We start from the raw sequence: 12003 nt of genomic DNA on the forward strand, positions 1-12003 counted from the left end.
GATACAAGAGCTGGACATATCCAGTACTACCTGAATGTATGACTAGATGTTGGATTCTTATCCCTGTTTTTGCTGCAATAAGTACTTACCCACTTTCCCTCCCATGAGACTCCCTTATTCTTCCCTTCACTGTTACATCAGTGAGTTTCTTCCTTCTTCTCCAGATACCTCCAGACTAACCAAATCACTTAGCTGTCTGCTTTTTAATAAATTGCAAGGTTTGAGTCCTGGATAATGTTTCTCTTCTTCTCCATTTCTATTTTCTGAATGCTTTTTGAAGTGCGTATGTCTGAAAAGCCAACGGTTTTCCTCTATATCTGTGCCATACGCAAAAGTGGTACTAAATCCCATTTTCTACTGACAGAATTCAATGATCCCATTAGCCCATTTTCCCACAGAACTAGAAGAGCTCATGATCCTCTGTTTGCTCACTGTATTTGCTAATTCCTTTTCAGTTCTAGCTTTCCAGGATACAATCCATCCAGTTTGTTTGCCCAGATCTAACACAGCACAACATATGGTCTAGGTGCCTGTGTTTGATTGTTCTCTCCATAACGTATCAGTCCACCTACCTTTATGTGGATTTTATATTTATGTTTGTTTCTTGACATAGATAAAGCATCAGGCCAGCAGCTGCTTTTGACAGAACAACACAGGACACCCCTTTACTTTATAATTATTTCTCAATGGAAGCTACCTTTCGAGGTCTGCCAGTCACCGAGTTCTTGGTCAGCTTGTTACATACTAATTTTTTATTGACGTTGTGTACCAAGATGGAGTTTTTGAATGTAATTTTTTTCTCCTCCTCCAAAGCAATAAACAACCCTTTCTGTCCCCCCCTTGCCATGTCCCCATCTCACTCTTTTCAGCCTCTTGCAGCCATAATTTACGTGACCCAGATGGCCGCCCTTATCTGCAGAGAAGGTTGTGAGGAGCATGGCTGGGAAGGGAGCAGACAGCAGTGTATTCCAGCCTCAGATCTTGAATCTATATTAAAAGCATATGGGTAATATGAAAAAGGTAATATCCCATCTGTTTATAATAGGAGACATGGGATTTGATGTTTGGCAACCTTATTGTGTACTCTCCTGATATTGCATAATGTTATTTTTTGATGTTGTGCACTACTGAGCCTTACCCAAGTATACGCATATTCTATCTATTCAAGAAAGAAATTGAATTTGTCTAAGACTTATTTTCTCTAATTAATACCATATCTTCTAACATTTACCATTGACCCCTGTACCATCCTGATGTCTGTTGGCTGCTAGTGATGCAAACTACTTTTCACATGATTAACTTTTCTACTAAGCACTCTCTGTGGCTTATGGTGGGGAAGCACCCACAGTAAGGACACTGCTCTATGATCACAGAAATCTTTTTTTTTGCTCTGTTATTTAGTTTTGGTTTTGTTTTCCACAGAGTCACACAATCATAGAATCATTTTGAATGGAAGAAACCCTCAGGATTGAGTCCAACCATAAGCTAACTCTGGCATTAAACCATGTCCCCTCATCTATATGTTTTTTAAACACCTCTAGGAATGGTGACTTGACCATTTCCCAGAATTCAAGGTTTGGTCTCCCCAGTGCTGAGTACAGTGGGACAATCACCTTTTTTTTTTTTTTTTTTTTTTTTTTTTAAGTGGTGTTATATTAAGCACATTGGAAAATTATCATTTGCAAGGTCAAATCTTAAATCAGGGCCAAACTCTGAAGATAGATGATATTTTTTATCAGGGGAACTAACATCATTATTGTTGATGGGGATATTTTTGTTACAATGTAGGATACCACAAAACGGGACAGCAAAAAAAATGTGGTAGGAAGTCTCCACGGCCTGTGATAGGCAATTTTATCATGTCTTCGTGACATCTCTTGACAGGATGTAGCCTGCAGAGTGTGAGAGGTACCGGACCCTTCATTCAGTGTGTTTATTATTGATGATCAGAACAAGAGGAGCAACAATAACTACAGTGTGGGAAAGGAAATAGGTGTAGATTTCTTTAGAGTAAGTTCACCAGAACCCTATTGAATGCTTGTGAGTTCCTGAATGCATCATTGTGACATCATGGGGGGCAAGCAGAGATCACCTAGAGAAGATGATCACATTCTGTGTCCCAGGGAGGAGAACTTGTTCCTGCTTTGTTTTCAGGCACAAGTGACATCTTCTTCACACCGGGGACTGCTCTTCTGGCTGGGACTTCTCTTCCCATCTGTTTATACTCTGTGCAGCCAGTCCAAGCAGATGGAGTGGTTGAATCACCATCCCTAGAGGGATTTAAAAGACACATAGGTGAGGTTGTTAGGGACATGGTTTAGTGCCGGTGTTGGGTTAATAGTTGGACTCTGATTTGCAGGGTCTTTTCCAACCTAAACGATTCCATGATTCTGTAATCTAAGATTAACTAGTTGCTGAGCAGCAAGGAACAGGACAGGTCCCCAGAAAAGAGGCTGGTTTAGTATAGGAGCAGTGTTAGCTTCAAGCCATAGATTCACCATCTCAGCAGGGATGTCTATTGAAGAGGATATGAACATCACCAGATCACAGGGCCAGCTCAGAGCTCGTCCACTGCTTGGGCTCCTCTGCAATGTTATTTATTGCTCCCCATCAGTCATAGCTTTTCTGGAATTACTCATGGCTGACATTTCTGATGCAATAAGGCCACAGATAACTTGTGAAATGAAATCAGGGTTTTCCTGTTGGGACATGTAGTATCCCCACTGTCTATCTGTCTCTCTTTAGGCAGTATACACTAGCTCAGGCAAGGATGATGTGGCTGGGATTACAAGTCAGGCTAAGTATTCCCATGTATTTTTCTGTGGAAGGAAAAAAAGAAATATTTTTACCCCTGAGTAGTGCAAATTCCAATCAGGCCAGTCTCCCTGCAGTTTCAGACTAGTGGCTCCTTTTGCATCAAGACAATAACAAAAAGATGTTTGATCAACAGAGACTGGGTGTTATTTTTGCATCCCAGGACAGTGAGGCTGAAGGGGGCCTTAGAAACCTTGCAGGATAGCAAGGCTGTATATACAAGACTGTATATACAAGTCTGTATATCATATTGTCATGCCTATTAAAAAAAATTACGTGCCTGTTATGATTGGAAATGCCTTTTTTACATGATTTTAATTTAACTCCTTTGTTAGGGTCACTTCAAGCACAGCTCATTGGTTTGTCAAGGAAAGACAGATGTGATTGCTATGACTGCTATCATCTTGCACAGCTGGAGAATCTCAGAGATGGCTATCATATCGCTTTATCTTCCTGTGAATGTCTGTATATTAATATATACTGCAATGTATTTACAGATAAAAATCTCTATTTTGCGGAGTGTACTTAGTATCAATATAAATGCAAAAGAAAAAGAGAGTGCAACACTGAGTGCATTGTGTGCATTTGTGTGGGTGCCTTTATACAAAATCAGAAATACAAAGCTGGACAGTCATCCAGAAGCCATTTAGACTGTACCCCACTTTGCTCCTTCTTGATGTATCTTTAACGTGCTACAAACTGAAATTTACAGGCATTAATCTTTATTAAGAGTTAGCTTTGGTGTAGCATGTGAAAAACAGTGTGTACGCAGGAAATAATGGTGTTTGAGGCTCACAGCAAGCAATAAAAGTGAAGCAAACCATCAAATAACTGCTTATTTAGGCAGAAATACATATGCAGAGGACTAAATGAGAAATTACTACTAAATCTCTATACACAGACAGGCAGGATTAGAGGTACAAAATACGTTAATTCTGACACATCTTAACCCTAAAGTGCTTGGTAGTGTAGGTTTCAGGCAGGTTGTTCTACATAATTGCACCACTGCATCTACTGCAGCACTTGAGGCTCTTTCAAGGCTCCATGTGCCGAACAACCCTGAAGTGAAGATGCGGAAAAAGTGTTACTTGAGAGCTTACAGTTTAAACTCCTGACTGTCACCTTAAAATTAAGCTTATATACTTATATAAATTGTATAAATTTAATTCAGATGTTTTTAGGAACACTCTAGAGAGTATACTCTTGAGTAGCATGTGCCACTTTGCTTGCTTATGTACAAAAAAAAAGACAAACTCAGTTCAAATAGATAAAGAGAAGGATATTTAAAATGATCATGGAAATGGAGTTTATTTTACGATATAAGCAACAAAAGATCTCAGTGTATGTAACTCAGCAAAACAAGGTTGAGAGGAGATATCATCCTGTTGGAAACATGTTGGAAGACTAAATACCAGACAGGAAGCTCTAGACACTAGTAGACAATGACAGCACAAGAACAAATGAGTGTAAATTATCAAGAGGTAAATTTACGTTTTAAAATAGAAGGAGGCTCCTCCTCAGAGAATAAACTAGAAGAACCCGTCAATAGAACTAAAAGAAGACCATTTCCCATTTGACACCACTCTGTTTTCCTGATTTCGCCCCTGTCATGGCAATATTGTGTTTGTTTTTTTTTTTTAACAGTTTGGGAATTATTGGGACCCATTTTTGTCCAACACCTCATTTCACAGTCTAGTAAAATTGTGGAAAAATACACATTACTAAATTTACAGTGAAACCTAGAAAGTTTCTAATCAGAGGACTGGGATTCTGTAATGGTTAGTAGAGGAATTAACTGCAGCTTGAACAGAAGTGCTTTTTATTCAGGGACTTTCCTAAATAAATATAAAGTCTACCTTGTAGAGTATATACACGAATCATTTGTGGAGGTTGAAGGTAATGCCACTATATAGTCACTGCTAATAGCAAAGAAGTCTGTCCATAAGATTGTGTGTCTGACTTTGAGGGAAAAAAGAAACGATACACTGAAAGCATTCCACCTGGTTTAGTGTGATCTTTGTGAGAATCCAGGACTTCTAGACATGAGGAAGAAATCTTTTTACACTGGGGGTGGTGAGAGCCTGTCCCAGGTTGCCCAGAGAGGTGATAGATGAACCATCCCTGGAGACATCCCAGGCCAGGCTGGATGGGACTCTGAGCAACCTAATCTGGTGAAGATGTACCTGCTCATGGCAGGGGTGGCACTGGATGAGCTCTGAAGGTCCCTTCCAACCCAAACTATTCCATGATTCTAAGCAGATCAGATAATAATACCATTTCACCACTGCTCTCCTGGACTGGACCCCTTCTGGCACTGTAGGCGTTAAAGGGCCTGTGACCAATACCAATCCCTCAAGCTACATTTTCCCTCTGAGCCTTACTTCTAGACTACATTTCTGTCAGTATTTACTGTATGTGGCAAGCCTATCTAAAAATCTGTCAATCCTACTCAAGGATGACACCAGTGAGTTACAAGGTTCAGACAATTAGAAGTCCTACCCCGCTGTAACCATGGTGTAAACCACGGCTTGCTCTGGCAATGGGCTTCCAAAATTCAACCGGTTTCTCTGCAGGAAGGGAGCAGGAGGTAGGAAAGGTGAAAGGAGACGAGGAGAGAGCAGAGGAGGAAGAAGATGAAGAGGGTAGGAGGGACTTAGGAATAGGAGTCCTAATAAACTTTGCAGGTCTCTATGGGAGGAAGGATATATTGTCATATATCCCCCACACCAGTGGGGATCTTTGAAATTGAGGGCTTTGTTTTATTAAATATCAGTTAAAAATTAAGGGGATCAGCTCAGGAGGAGCTTTTCACAGTTTCTCGGTGTTCCCCCAGAAGTTATGAATGTTCAGATACATGCAGGAGAACCAGGAGTGTCCACATTGCCTTTCTCAGGCACTGTAAAGAGATCTGTTCCCAGCACTGGTACCCCAGTGCTGTCAAACAAGACCTGCCTTCCTTATGTCACATATGAATCCATTTTCCCCCTTAACAATTAATAGGAACTGCAGTAAAAGCAATTATTTACATGACACGTGCACACAGCAGAGAGGAGCTGTCAGCCGTGTCTCCAAGGGACTGATCCTTTCCCGACTCCACCTGATTTAACATGTGAGTGGTGTCACCTCTATCAGCAGAGCTTGTCTGGTGTGACACGCAGGTGAGTGACAGCTGTGTGGGCTCCCAGGTCAGCCCGTTTTGCTGTCACATCGTGCTCTCGATCACTTCTGTGTATCAGATGGGAAAGGGAGAAAAATTCTTCCACATACTTGGTTAGCAGGAATCTGGTGAGCAAAGGGTTAAAATGGCTTAGGGTGCTGGGTCTTTGTGGGGACATGTACATGTATATATATATGTATACATGTGTGTGTGTGTATATATATATATATACACACATACCTTGGTTTGGCTGTAGGACCTTACGCCCGCAGGCCACAGTCACATTATCATCTGGAAATTGGATAACGACAGCACAATGACAAATCCAGGTTGCTTGCAATAAGGTGCTAATCCCTTTGCTTTAATATCGGAGCAGCGTGTAATGATGTTTGGACATCACTCCAGTTTACTGACGACCCCAGTGGGGCCAGCAATAGAAGCGTACAACTGTCTAACAAGCCATCAGGTGACCGCCGTCGCCAAAGCAACGGAGGATGCAATCTAATCTTCCCTCCATCCCTTCCAGCTCCCAATAAGGACCAGATTATAGAAGTGGCCCATCAATGCTTGGTAACTCGAATCAATTAACGTTAATTCGCACAATGCTATGATGTATTGTGATCACTTTCATTTCGGAGAAGGGGGAAGAAATTGCTATAATTCACCTAAAATGAGGTTGTCTGTGGTGCTGAGGTATTAATTGGGTGTCCATATTAGATGGAAAAGGAGCACGGTAGTGAAGGAAAAGTGGATGAGTGACTCTCTTGGCTGCTATTGACCTATCAGAAGAAGACAGTGCCCTTTTCCTTTGCTTTTATCTATTACAGTTTTCCCTATTGCGTGTCAAGTTGATGTATTATAAAAAATTCATTTGGTGACCTTTCACCCCCTTAGCAGATTAAACAATTTCACTGGGATGGCATCATTAACAGGGCCTTGCATTTAATGATGATTTCTCTAAAAGGCCACAGAGATTCGATTTTAAGCTAACAGATTTATTGCACTATTATAACATATCATAAAAAACTGTACCACCTACAGTCTGGTTTTAGGATAGAAACTGTTTAAGAGTTTATGTGGAGCTTAAAGTGGTATTACCTTGGGATACACAGTGGTGGCAAGGCTTTGACCTCTGGCGCAATGCTGTTTACATTTAATAAAAGATGTTTCTCTGACATTAAACTTCAGGAGTGTGTTATGGAGGAGATCTGGCTTAGCTCCTCACCACTAAAAGCAGCTTTGTACGTAGGGGTATTTCCATTCACCTACAGCAATTAATGGAAGACACTAATGAATTTGGAGGATGTTTCTCTCCTATCTGATGCATCGGCTCTGTCCTGCTTTTCCTAAAGGCTCCTGGTGATCACACCTCACCCTTGAGTAGATCCATGAAGTCACTCCAGTCTCTCTGTTTTAATTTTTTGAAGGTGTCTTATTACTCCAGGTAGCAAGAATCTGGACTCCACCAGGCAGCTGTTTGCCTTCAGCTTTTGGTGCCATAGGGATTGAAAAGTGCTAAGTGAAGGTCGAGCAGTGTAAGAAGACTGGCCTTATGGGGGAGACACGTGTATTCCTGTGTTCATGCTCTGTGACTCTACTTACTGATTTATAAAATGGGGGAAAAAGGTCCTTAAAGCTAGATTGGGAGCCATTTGGATCTTGGACAGTGTGACAACATTGAAGCACTCTCCCTCCCCATCCTCAGCAGAACAAAGGCCTTAAATGTCTGTTTTTTGTTTCTTTGACAGGAAAAATCCCTTATCCCATCTGTTGGGACAGGACAGACAGTCTCTAGCAAATGGAGAAATGGAGATTTAATGGTGATAGTGCCCTAAAAAGCTAATGTCAGGTGAAGCTGCTCAAGAAGACTGTTTTAACTAATACATACTCCAGGAGAGTATGCACTGGACCTCTTTTTCTGAACTTTTTCAGTCTGACTGAATTACCTGGTGCTTTCAACAACCATAAATATCCAGCTTCTAACTAAAGCATCATTGCCTTATGAAAGGAAACACTCACAATGTTTTAATGAAGAATCATCCTCCTCTTGTCCCACCTTGCCAACAGAAGCAATACAGTTACTTGCTTCTTATTCCAGTTCACCATCAACCTAGGCCCCCTTGCTCCTACTAGGTCTTGTCTAGTCAGATTTCTGCCATCACAACATCTGACCTCCGGGACAGCAGACACATGGCTTTGTTCAAAGCTCTCTGCTGTGATGGTTAGAATACTCATTTAGGTGCCTATGTTTTTGAATTTTGTTCTTATTGACTCAAGCTACATGAAAGAAGGGAGACATCAGTAATGCCAGACACAATGAGTCCTACTCAGACCATTCGTCTAGTTCTCATGTGGAGATATGATCAGTATTATGTCTTTATTTTTTGTCTGTTGTCAAGGAAAACTGAAGTCTTCTTTCCACTGGAGTTTATTTCCTCTAGCTTTGATTTCTCTCTGCACCGTGGGAAAACATGGGCATTTGTGGAAATAAAAGTCATCCTTTTGATAGCCCTTTTTCTTAAAGTGGGAACCATCTCCAACTCCTCATCATCTTCTGCATGCTTGTGTCTTTCTTTCACCTGACTCTATTACTTAATGATAAGATCTGCAGGGGGAGACAAAGCTCTAACAGTGCAGCTGAGAGGACACAGGTACCTGGTGTCTGGCTAACTTCATCACCACTTGACATGAAAACACACTTCTCACCCAAAGATACTAAAATCCTAACAGCCTTTGTCATGAATTTGCACCTATTCTGCCTTCTAAAGTCCTTATCTTGCCTGTCTCTTGTCTCCACTGCATCATCTTGTTCTCGTAGCCTGTCTTAGCTTCACCAGCAACCACCACCTTTTCAAGAACAACAATAAAAAATTTCTTTGGCTTGACATGATGCATTTTGACATACTATTTATTCCTCAAATTCTTCCCAACTTCCTTCCCCTTCCAAGGATATACTGATGCTGCAACACTTGCATTGCAAACCTATCCAGATAACTGTTCAATTAGTTTCATTTTCTGTTTTTGGGGAATTAAATATACAAGGCACTGTTGTCTAGCACACTGTCTAGTTACTGACATGGGTCAGCCTATGTTCATAAAATGAAATTCTGTTATCCCCCATTTCAGGGTGGCCTCATCCAAACAGCGAAGTGAGAATATTCGATGATTGTATTAGGTTCTAGACCATTTGAGAGTTGTTTTGGACTTTACTATTGGACCTGGACCAGAGCTTGTGATGGACTGACTGTTAAACAGTAGAGGTGATCAAGTTTCAGTTCCAAGGTTTATGTTTTCTAATATAGATGTCTCTGTCAGCTTTAATGGATTCTTGACCCAGGCTCTGCATCTGATCTCTTTCCCCATGAAGTCAACTGATAACAGTAACAATTATTATTCTTGCTGTTGTTATTATTATTGCTGTTCTTGTAATTATCATTAAAATTATTACATCTCCTTGATTTCAAAGAGAATTCCTTCCCTTTGCCCTGACTCTCTCCACGTGGTTTCTCAACCATGCCATAATAACTGCAGTAGACCTTGCATGACCTCTACCCTCCTTGCTACTAAAGAGCAGACACTTGCTCTCCTGCAGAGCCTCAGCATGTTCAGCAGAGATGTGTCAGCACTGACGGTGAAAGGATCTGAGATCCTGACCCTGGTGTCCCTACTGACTAAGGTATCACGAACATCGCCCGCTGTGCCCACATGCAGAAGAGCTGCAAGGCACTGAGCAGCTGAGCTGCTCCCTGTTGAGTGCTGTCAGCAGGGGATTGCAAACCTGCTCCTTCCCAGCGTGAGACCTCAGGGTAGTGACACAACTACATGCTCTTCTTGCTTATTAGGAGGATGGCAGGTCTCCTCCCTCCAGTCCTTGCTAGGTTACAGGCATGCTAGTCCATCCCCACCTCCCAGCTGCAAAGCTGTGCCAGGAAAGCCTATTTTCCTTCCAGCATAAATCACCAGGGGAGCAGCAGGATGCTCCTTTCTCCTTCTCATCCTCACTGATGCTCACTTGAGGAACATGAGTTGCTATGTGCAGGGTTTTACCCTAAGGCAGGGGCTCCCGGACAGGTGAGACCGTGTGGAATAGACACATCACGTTCTGTGCTGTGTTAGCTGGATTCAAATCACCTGCAAAAATACATTAATTTTTAGCATGCATGTGTATTTTTGTTTTGTTTCCTTTCCCTTCACCCTAGGGAGCAGGAATGTCTGCTTCCTACAACCTCATTTTACATCAGTCTTCCCTTAAGTGTGCGATAAGCACAGTTTCATCCTGCATGGCTTGGGGTATGGAGGCAGGGCATTCCATGCCAGCATTTTTCCTCTTGTGGAAATTTAAAGAAGCTGGAGAGAGGAAAAAAAAAAAAAAAAAAAAAAAAAAGACTTACAGAGGCCATGCCAAGATTCACCTAAACCTCACTTCCTCACTTTGAACAGTTCCAGGAATGGGGCATCCACAACTTCTCTTGGTAGCCTGTTCCAGGGCCTCACCATCCTCACTATGAAGAATTTCTTCCTTATACCTAATCTAAATCTACCCTCTTTCAGTTTAAACCTGTTACTCCTTGTCCTATCCTTAATTGCTCTTGTAAAAAGTCCCTCTCCAGTTTTCTTGTAGTTCCCCTTTAGGTACTGGAAGGTATTATGGTCTTCCTGGAACCTTCTCGAGGCTGAACAACCCCAAATCTCTCAGCCTGTCTTCACAGGAGACGTGCTCCAGACTTCCGATCTTCTTTGTGGCCTCCTTTGGACTCCATCCAACATACCATGTCCTTCTTATGTTGGCATCCTCAAAGCTGGACCAGCACTGCATGGGGGTCTCACCAGAGCAGAGCAGAGGGGCAGAATCACCTCACAGAATCACAGGATCACAGAATCACAGAATGTCAGGGGTTGGAAGGGACCTGGAAAGCTCACCCAATCCAATCCCCCCACCGGAGCAGGAACACCCAGATGAGGTTACACAGGAAGGTGTCCAGGTGGCTTTGAATGTCTGCAGAGAAGGAGACTCCAGAACCTCCTTGGGCAGCCTGGGCCAGGCTCTGTCACCCTCACTGAGAAGTTTCTTCTCAAATTAGAGTGGAACCTCCTGTGTTCCAGTTTGAACCCACTGGCCCTTGTCCTACCATTGGTTGTCACCGAGAAGAGCCTGGCTCCATCCTCCTGACACTCACCCTTTATGTATTTGTAACCATGAATCAGGTCACCCCTCAGTCTCCTCTTCTCCAGCTCCAGAGCCCCAGGTCCCTCAGCCTTTCCTCACCCGGGAGATGCTCCACTCCCTTCAGCATCTTTGTTGCCCTGCGCTGTACTCTCTCACCTCCCCTGACTTGGTGCCCACGCTCCTTGTGATGCAGCCCAAGATACAGTTGACCTTCTGGGTTGTAAATGCACATTGTCAGGTCATAGAATCACAGAATCACAGAATGGTTAAGGTTTGGAAGGAACCCTTATCATCTACCAACACTGCCAAGTCCTTTTCCTCAGGGCTGCTCTCAGTCCATTCTCTGCCCAACCTGTATTTGTGCTTGGGATTACCTTGCCCTTGCACTTGGCCTTGTTGAACTTAATGGGGTTGGTAGGGCCCACCTCTGAAGCCTGTCAAGAACCAGGATAAGAACAGAAACTTTTTGTTTGAATCCTTGAGCCAGCTCTTGGACTGCAGGTGTCCTTAAATCTTTACATGGTATTCCTGGTGTCTGTGGTTCAGACCAGCATTTCCAAGCAGCTGCAGTATGAACAACTTCTGGTTTGTAATGCATAGTCACACCTGGGGAAAAAAAAAAAAAGCTAAAGCCAAGCTGAAAAACAGAATTAAACTTAAGGAAACTTATGCTCCGTCTATCTTCTGTTTGTAAACACCTTTAAGCAAACACTAGAGATGTACGAATAGCTTTTCTACTTTCATTTCAAGACAATATCAAACTCTCAGCCACTTCATTGCAATTGCAGATTAGATGGGTTTATATATATATATAAATTATCTGTCTATATATATATGAGATACTAGATGACACAAAGCACAGGGA

At 42.3% G+C, this 12003-nt stretch overlaps 1 protein-coding gene across 2 annotated transcripts in view; it reads left to right on the forward strand.

Moving 5' to 3' along the window:
• The window catches only part of PKHD1 (PKHD1 ciliary IPT domain containing fibrocystin/polyductin), a 278356-nt gene that overhangs the window by 250426 nt on the left and 15927 nt on the right, over positions 1–12003 (forward strand). The gene's annotated exons all lie outside the window — the stretch shown is intronic.

This window comes from Columba livia, chromosome 3 (genome assembly GCF_036013475.1).
Source record: "Columba livia isolate bColLiv1 breed racing homer chromosome 3, bColLiv1.pat.W.v2, whole genome shotgun sequence".
Lineage (NCBI taxonomy): Eukaryota > Metazoa > Chordata > Aves > Columbiformes > Columbidae > Columba > Columba livia.